The sequence below is a fragment of the Molossus molossus genome, unplaced genomic scaffold (assembly GCF_014108415.1).
Source record: "Molossus molossus isolate mMolMol1 unplaced genomic scaffold, mMolMol1.p scaffold_m16_p_3, whole genome shotgun sequence".
In the NCBI taxonomy this organism is placed as follows: Eukaryota; Metazoa; Chordata; class Mammalia; order Chiroptera; family Molossidae; genus Molossus; species Molossus molossus.
The window spans coordinates 104,976,817-104,986,334 of record NW_023425366.1 but is presented as its reverse complement, the minus strand read 5'-3'; the positions used below and the strand labels follow the sequence as shown (position 1 = coordinate 104,986,334).

General features: G+C 45.6%; 1 protein-coding gene across 2 annotated transcripts in view; it reads left to right on the top strand.

Moving 5' to 3' along the window:
• Positions 1-654: 654 nt before the first annotated feature.
• TPST1 (tyrosylprotein sulfotransferase 1) overlaps positions 655-9,518 on the top strand; it is a 93,285-nt gene continuing 84,421 nt past the window's right edge. Inside the window, exon 1 of one of the 2 annotated variants that reach the window (XM_036280579.1) lies at positions 655-859. The gene's annotated coding sequence lies outside the window, so the exon portion shown is untranslated. The remainder of the gene's footprint in view (positions 860-9,518) is intronic. The other variant, XM_036280576.1, reaches the window with a different exon arrangement.

The following is a 9,518-nucleotide window of genomic DNA, read 5'->3' as shown; positions in this document are numbered from 1 at the left end:
CCCGGGTAGTGCGCAAGGGTGTGTGCCCTCCCCTGAGCCATCTAAGGATCTCGGCGGGTGGAGGAGGCACAGTCCTTCTCTCTGGGGCGCGGGGTACCTCCGTCCGCAATACAGGGTTTGTTCCCTCTGTTTCGGTGCACCATGTTCCCCAGGTAGCTCTCGGGGCTGTCACCCTGGCGTGTGTATCGGCCACAGGGTTGGTATTTAAAGCAGTGGACAGAGGGAGGGGGTGTCTCCCGAAAAGGCTCGTTTTCTTGCCCTCTCCCAGGGTTTCACGGACGAAGGCCACCCACGTGAAGGGCTGGGGCTGCGCGCAGACAGCCACCTCTGCGCGGCTCCCCTCCATCCAGGCCACGCACACGGTTGCTCCGGCAAAAACGCGCCCAAGCAGGTGGCGCCCCGGGAGTCCCCGCGAAGAGCTCGCACAGGTTGGGACGCGGGGCACCCTCCCGACCGCAACGTCAGGCCCACCCCGGTCCCTCAGCGCCTGCGGGACACGGCCCAATTCGGAGCCCCGCCTCCCTCGGTCGGGAGCCTGCGGAACCCACGAATCAGAGAGACTGACACATCGCCCGGCCCTGCGCCAGGCAGCCAATCCCCGCAGGCGTGTGATCCCGCCTCGCCCGGGAGGCTGGCGGCTGGCACGCAGGCAGCAACGGCGGGAGTCGCTGTTGAGGCGGCCGCGGGCGCGGGTCGCGTCGGCGCTGCTCCGCGGGCCGGGCTGGGCTGGCGGCTGCTGGCGCCTGGCCGTGAGGGCGGCTCCCGGGGCAGGCGGAATGGCCCCCACCTAGGGCGGTGGGAGAAGCGGCTGAGCCCAGGATGCTGGGGAGGCGGCGCGGCGGCTCCTCACTCATCCCAGGTAAGGGGGACGCTGCGCTCGCTGCGGCCCCGCTGCCCGCCCGCCGCCGCCCACCTGGCTCCGAATCCCGGCCGGCTGCGTCCTGGCATCCCTTGGCCCCACGTCGCCTCTGCCCGCGCACTCCCGGTTTTTCCCGGGGCAGCTGTCCAGCCCCGCCCCCCGAAGCGCGGCGCCCCGCGCCGTGGCCCATCCGACCCCTGACGCACCCCCTTCCCCCAACGCCAGCGTTTCCGGGGCTGGGGCTTCTCGGTCGCTCGGCTGGCCCCCCGCCGGCGTGGGCCTCCAGCACCCTCCCGCCTCTCCCCTTCCTTTCCGCGGCGCTGACACCGCTTCCCAGCCCCCGCATTCCTTCGGGCCCCTTGCGAGGGTGAGACCCTCCTCCCCTCGCCGTCCCGCCGGGGTCAGACTTGCCCTTACTCTACCTAGGCTTCGCTTCTGCAGGTTCACCCCCATCCCTGCCCCTTCTGCCGTGTGCTGTCTACATTTCATCCCCACCCCCCGCCCCAGGTGTCCTGGGTCATGCCCATTTGCTCCCAGATGCCTGCCTTTTCCAAACTCCCCGCTTCTCCCCTCACTTTCCATCAACTACCGTAGCTAACACTGCTTCCTTCACTCTTTAAACCTTCAGACACTGTAAATACTCTCCCGTATGTCAGGTCTATAGTTTTGACATCTTAGTTCCTCTTTAAGGGAGCTGCCCTGCTCGGAGACTCGCACACAGTAGGTCTGGCACATGGTGGATGCCCACACATGCTAGTCTTTTAGACTCCAGGCCTTTGTACTTACTCTCTAGATGGAGGTAGCAAGAGGTCCAGTATCCAGAGGATTACCCACTACCTGAAGGATTGTTCTGGCGATGGCAAAATGAATTAATGAACTCCAAGTGTGATCTTTGTGTTATATATTGTTTTATATTTTATATTTATTGTTTTATATTCATTGGCTTTGTCAGCGATTCTTAGTGAGCTTACCCCCTTATTCCCCTCCTTCCCATCCCCATCTTTTTTTTTTTTTATCCTCACCGGAGGACATTTTTCCATTTTTTATTCAGGTAGAGTGGGAGGGAGAGAGAGGAGCATCGATGTGAAAGGGACACATCGAGTGGCTGCCACCCGCACGACTGACCAGGGCCGGGGACAAACTGCAACCGAGGTACGCGCCCTTAGCGGGAACTGAACCCGGGTCTCTCAGGACCGCAGGTCGTCGCTCTAACCGCTGAGCCAAGCCGGCCAGGGCCCCATCTTTTTTTAGGGAAGAAAGAGCTCCTACCCTCGTAGCTGAAATAGTATGGCATGTAAGAAGTGTTTACTATGTTTATCTCGCAGCTGGAGAGTATAGCCCTGCAATGAATTTTCATCCTTTAAGAGTTTGGAGGGCCCTGGCCGGTTGGACCTGGCCAGTTTGGCTCAGCGGTTAGAGCATCGAACTGCGGTCCAGAGAGGCCCGGGTTTGGTTCCCGCTAAGGGCACGTACCTCGGTTGCAATTTGTCTGGGTTGTGCGGGTGGCAACCACTGGATGTGTCCCTTTCACATCGATGTTTCTCTCTCCCCCCTTCCCACTCTATCTGAACAAAAAATGGAAAAATGTCCTCGGGTAAGGATTAAAAAAAAAAAAAGAGTTTGGAGGAATCAGGTTTAGATTTCTTGGAATCACCTGCTGAAGGGATAGAAAAATCTTGGAATCACCTGCTTAGGAGTGAGGGTTCTGACAAGTTCCCTAAGGGTGAAAAAGTAATGAAACTCCCACCCACCCACTCACTTTCTGGCTCTCAGAGGAAATAGCTGCCGTCCATTTTCCAAAGAGTAATATAAATTTGACTTTTTAAAATTATAAAAGCATTGTTACTGGCCTCAAGCCATTCTTGCCACATTTTGCTGTGATGGTCTCCAAGCCTGGATGAATCAAACAGTTGGCTTTTTTCCTCCTCTTGGGATCTCCAGAGCCGGCTGGAGAAAATCATGTAACTGAGCTGCTGGTGCTGTTCTAAACTGGATTCCAACTTGACTCTCACTGCCTGAACATGCTTTGACTACCACCTAGGTTCCTCTTATGGACAAAAAGCCTAAATGGCTGTCTCTAGATTTTTACCATTCTCCTCTATGTGTCCTACTCTTGACTTCTTTTCATTGCTTATATTGCCTCCTACTTCACAGAAGAAATTGGTGGGCATAAGCCCTGAGCCCTTAAAGGTCTGTCATTTTTGTGTGTGCCTGTACTTATCCTATTTCTGATCTTTCCTTTCATTGGAGGAAGTCCTCCTATCTAAGACTGACATCTCTGATCTCCCTCTATATTCTCTTTTTTTTTTTTCAGCCCGCATACATACTCAGGTTTCTACCATCAAAAACAAAAAATAAAAAATTTTCCTTGATGTTTCCTTCTTTTTTCCCTTAGATTAATGTGGTATTTTTTAGAGTTTCATTTTTGGTTCTTTTCTCAGTTCTCTCTAATTTCCTTGTGTGGTTACACTTCCTTTCATGGCTTCAAATAGCACCTGCGTATTTATGGTTTTCAAAGATGTATATCCAGTCCCCCTTTTATTTGAACATCAGATGTTCCTTATTTTCATCTGTCTGCTGGATAAATATACTAGATACTTGGTACTTTATTTATTATTATTTTTTGTTGTTAATCCTCACCTGGAGATATTTTTTCATTGATTTTTAGATAGCACGGAAGGGAGGGAGGGAGAGAGAGTGAGAGAAACATCGATGTGAAAGAGACAAGTCAATTGGTCACCTCCAGTATGACCCAGATTGGGGCCAGAGATCAAACCTGCAACCCAGGTTTGTGCCCTTGACTGGGAATCGAACCCTTTGGCCCGAGGTCAGACGCTCTGACCACTGAGTCAAACCTATCAGGGCGATACTTAGTACTTGAAACTCAGTTGTCTTTTCCTTTCCCTTCCATCTACTCATAGCCTCCTCAGGCACATGCATAAATACTCCTCCCATTTTAAGGTCTTTACCCTAGAAAGCTTAGAATCCTCTTCTTCTCTCCTGACAGTAAGTCTGCCGTAAATCCTGAAATCTTTTTCTTTCTCTCTTCATTGCCAGAAGATTAGTTGAGGCCTGTGCTATGTTTCTTCTAGAGTCAGTGTCAGTCATTTATAACTCAGGCACTACTTTAAAACCACCTCGGGACCTTCTAAAGAGTAAAGATGAGAGGATCATGGTATCCATAGAGATTCTTATTCAGCTGGTCTGGTGTGAGGCCAGACCTTATCATTTAAAAAATGCTTCCCATGTGATGGTAATATGCAGCCAGTGTTGAGAACTGGGCTGAGAGCTAGAAGAGAGAGTGATAGAACCCTAAGGAATTATAATATTTAACTCATCCTTTAAAAGTCAGGATGAATGCCACTTTTGTTGGCATGGTTGCTTGCTTACTTTCCTGGTACTTTGTATGTGTACCTTATTAAAGCACATGTATCGCTCTGGCCGGTTTTGCTCAGTGGTTAGAGCATTGGCCTGCGGACCAAAGAGTCTCAGGTTCGATTCCAATCAAGGGCATGTACCTCGGTTGTGGTTCGGTCTCTGGCCCTGGTTGGAGTCGTGCGGGAGGCAACCGATCGATGTGTCTCACTCATGTCGATGTTTCTCTCTCCCTCTCTCTCCCCCTCCCACTCTATCTGAAGATAAAAGGAAAAAATATCCTCAGGTGAGGATTAAAAATAATAATAAAGTACATGTACCTGTTATTTATCACATTTTATCTAAATTATTTCTCATAGGACCATTATTTTCTATAGACTAGGAATTTCTTGAGGTCTGGGATTATGCCTAAAGGTACAGTAACTACCTGCAGTTAGTGCAGACTGCACAGATCAAGGACTCAGTCCTACAAGACTGTGCCTCACTTCAGATGCCAGTTGCAAATTCCAGGTTGTGACCTGTACTTTAATATATACCCACAGACTATAAATTGGGGCTTTCCAAACCCCATCCTTGGGTTGATAATTTGCTAGAATGGCTTACAGAACTCGGAAAAGATCTTTATTTGTTATTATTATTATTTTTTATTAATTCATTTTTGTTACAGATGTTTCTCCTTTTTTTTTCCAGACACCCTCCTCCCTTTCGCCCCATACCCGTTGTCCGTGTCCATTGGTTATGCGTACACGCATATAAGTTCTGTAGTTTATCTCTTCCTATTATTGTTTATTATAAAGGCTGTAACTCAGTAACAGGCAAATGGAAGAGATGCCTAGGGCTAGATATGTGGGCACGCCATCCTCCCAGCATCGTGATGTGTTCACCAGTCTAGAAGCTCTTCAAAACTCTTCAGTTAGGGTTTTTATGGATGCTTTATTATACAGGCCTGGTAATTAACTTAATCTATAGTCCCTTTCTCTTAGGAGGTCAGGGGTTGGTTCCTTTGGCAACCAACCACTTACCTCCAAGATATGGTTGAAATTGGCTTATAATGTGTAACAACAGTTGCTCCTCTCATCCCAATCAAGAAATTTCAAGGATTATAGAACTCTGTGCTAGAAACCAGGGATGAAGACCTAATATACAGGGGTTGGCAAAAGTAGGTCTACAGTGGTAATACAAATAATACAATTATTAATAAATAATACAAGAATAAACTATTTCAGGTACTCACAACTGTAAGTCTACTTTTGCTCACCCCTGTATATTCTGTTCTATAATAATTATTGTATCAATATCACAGTGCCTTATTTATCTTTTCCTCACTGCCTTACACAGTACTTGGTATATTTTAGAAACTTGATAAAAATTGGTTGAATGAATCAGTTTGGTAAATAATGTAAAACAGGTCTTGAATTTACAGTTTTGCAAGTTGACTAGCTGTTTCTTGGCTGCTGACAGGTCAATCAGACTTGCACAGTCATTCTTGACTCTTGAGTGTTTAATCCATTTACATTTAATGTAATTACCAGTCCATTCTGATTTACATTTGCCATTTTGTTATTTGTTTTCTGTGTCTTGTCTTTTTAGTTTCTCTATTCCTTCATTACTACCTTCTTCTGTATTAAATATTTTCCAGTGTATAGTTTAATTAGCTTATTATTTCTTTTATAATTTTTCTTTATTTTTATGGTGATTATAGTTAATATTTTAAAACAATTTACTGTAGCTTAATACCAACTTAATTTCAATAATGTGTAAAACCTTTGCTTTAATTCAGTTCTGTTCCCTTCCTCCTCCTTTGTACTCTTATTGTCATTCAAATTACATATTTTATATTGAAAGCTCATTGACAGTTTTAAAATTATTGCTATGTGCAGTTGTCTTTTAATTCAGATAGGAACAGAAAAGAGTTGCAAACAAATATGAGTTTATACTGTTTTTTGTATTTATTTTTGTGGTTATCTTTTTTTTTTTTTAAACATTTTTTTTCTGTTTTGATTTTAGAGAGAGAGGTAAGGAGAGGGAGAGAGAGATGGAAACATTGATGAGAGAGAACATCAATTGGCCGCCTCTGCATGCCCCCCACTGGGAATCGGGCCCACAACCTGGGCATGTGCCCTGACCAGGAATTGAACCGGTGGCCTCCTGGTGCATGGGTCAACGCTCAACCACTGAGCTACACTATTTGTGTAGTTATCTTTATTGGTGTTGTTTATTTTTTCATGTGGATTTGGGTTACTGACTGGTGTCTTTTCATTTTAGCCTTAAGGACTTCCTTTATTTTTTTGTACAAGAGCTCTTCTCAGTTTTGTTTAGTGGGGATATCCTAATTTAGCCTTCATTTTTTTAAAGGATAGTTTTTCTGGATATAGAATTCTTGAATGATAGTCCTTTTAGCACCGTGAATATGTCATTCCATTGCCTCTGGCCTCTGTGATTTTTCATGAAAAGTCAGCTGTTTGTCTTACTGAGGATTTTATATATGCTGAGTCACTTTTTTCTTGGTGCCTTTAAGATCCTCTGTCTTTGGCTTTTGACAGTTTGGTTATAACGTGTATAAGGTGCACATCTCTTTGAGTTTATACTACTTGGTGTTTATCTAGTTCCTTGGATGTTTAATGTATTTTATTGAATTTAGGATGTTTTCAGCCATTTATATATATAAATATGATTTTTTCATTCTTTCTGTCTTCTCTGGGACTTCTTTATGCATATTTTGGCATACTTGATGATATCTCACAGGTATGAGGCTCAGTTAATTTTTTTTTTTTTTCTTATCCTCACCCGAGGACATTTTTCCATTTTTTGTTCAGATAGAGCGGGAGGGAGAGAGAGGAAGAGAGAGAGAGAGAAACATCGATGTGAAGGGACACATTGAGTGGCTGCCACCCGCACGACCAACCAGGGCCGGGGACAAAGTGCAACCGAGGGTACGTGCCCTTAGCAAGAACCGAACCCGGGTTTCTCTGTACCGCAGGCCGACGCTCCAACTGCTGAGCCAAACCGGCCAGGGCTAGTTAATTTTTTTATATATTTTTTCTTTTTGTTCTTCAGACTGGAAAATTAATTTATCTGTTAAGCTTAGTGATTTTTCTGCTACCTTAAGTCTGCTGTTGAGCCCCTCTAGTGATTTTTTTTTTTATTCTCACTTGAGGACATTTTTCCATATTTCGTTCAGATAGAGTGGGAGGGGGAGAGAGAGAGAGAAACATTGATGTGAAAGGGACACATCGAGTGGTTGCCACCTGCACAACCTAACCTAGGCCAGGGACAAACTGCAACCGAGGTACATGCCCTTAGTTGGAACCGAACCCGGGTCTCTCTGGACCGCAGGCCAACACTCTAACCGCTGAGCCAAACTGGCCAGGGCCTCTAGTTAATTTTTTCAACTATTGTACTTTTCAACTCCAGAATTTGTCTTTGCTTCTTTCTTTAAAAAAAATTTTTTTTTTTATTTTACCTATTGGTGAGAAATAATTCTCATAATTTTCTTTTAACTATTTAGATACGGTCTTCTTTAGTTTTTTTTTTTTTCTTCTTTCTTTCTTCTTTAACATATTTACAATAGCTGATTTAAAGTTTTTGTTTAGTAATTCCAACATCTGGGCTTCTTCAGGGATAGTTTCTATTGACTGCACCTTTCCACCTCTGTATGGGCAATACTTTGTTTCTTTATGTGTCTCAGTTTTTTGTTGAAAATGGACACTTTAAATAATATAATGTGGCTACTCTGAAAATCAAACCCTTCTCCCTTAAAATTTGTTGTTGTTGCTGTTTGTTTTGTTACTTTTTGGGTCTAACTTTGTCCTGTGCAACCACTGATGTCTGTTTGGTTAGCCTAGTGGTCATCTAATGATTGGACATATTTTCTTAAATGTCTTGAAACTGTTAGTCTCCTAGCCTTTGCTGAAGGGCTGTGTGTGTGTGTGTGTGTGTGTGTGTGTGTATGTATTTTGGCTCCCTTCATGCACTGTGCCTTAGCCTTTACTTCCTGATTGTATAGAACATCAAGGTCTGTCAGAGATGAGAGGTAAGGCCCTTCCCAGGTTTTTCTGGGCATGTGCACACCTTCTAGATCCCCAGGAATATATTGGAGCTCTTCTAAGCCTTATATGTACAAGTCATTCCTCAGTTTTTTATTTTAAGTGTTTGATCAATGTCTTGTTTGCCCCAACTATTATTGTCACTGCAGAAAGCTAATTAAGCAATTGTCTCAACTTCCAGTAAAGGTGGCAGAGTAGGTGAATGCTGTGCTCGCTTCCTCCCATAACTACATCAAAATTACAGCTAAATTATAGAACAACCACCATTGAGAACTACCTAAAGACTAGCTCAACAGAACTCTTACAACTAAGGGTATAAAGAAGCTAAGTTAAGACTGGTAGGAGGGGCAGAGATGTGATTTGGGCTGGTTCCACACCCACACATGGCAGTTAAGAATTGGGAGGGCACTGGCTGGTTTGTCTCAGTGGCTAGAGAGCATTGGCCCATGGACCAAAGAGTCGCAGATTCGATTCCAGTCAAGGGCATGTATCTTGGTGGTGGTTGGGTCCCCCGCCTGGTTAGGGTTGTGTGGGAGGCAGCCAGTCGATGTGTCTCTCTCACGTTGATGTCCCCCCCCCCCCCAATCGCACTTTGTCTGAAAATAAAAATGGAAAAATATTCTCTGGTGAGGATTAAAAAGAAAAAAGAAATCTTGGCTGTGGCAATAACCCCCGAGTATCTAGGGATCCCATCCCCACAACTGGCTCCTAGTCTGGAGCACTAATGCTGAGGACAGGAGTCCCCACAATATCTGGCTGTGAAAACCAGCAGGGATTCCAACTGGGTGAGATGGAGGGTTGCTGGAGTAGCAGGTGTTCCTCTTGAACAGCCCACACATGAACTAACTTGGTGATGGACACACTCACTTTGAGTTCTAGCACTGGGCAGCAGCTCAGAAAGCACTAGGGATATATGGGAGGGAAGTGCAATGTCTGGCTTCAGGGCAAGGGCTTGAGGGGCATCTCTTTTAGCCATTTTGTTCATCTCAGGAACTCTTCTCCCACAGAGCTGGTAGGTGCATGTAGGCTCCAAATCTGAGTGTCCATCAAATTCCCAACACTGTAGTGATTCCCTGAGAACCCATCCCACCCAACTCATGCACAAGCTGAATCTCAGTGGCTGTTACAAGTAGTGGCCTCAGCCCACACCTCAGACTTTTCTAAAATCTCTCAAAGGTTTGCCAACCCCTAGCAGCACTTGGTCTCAGCATGCCTGTACCTCTTGCTAAGTGGCTCCC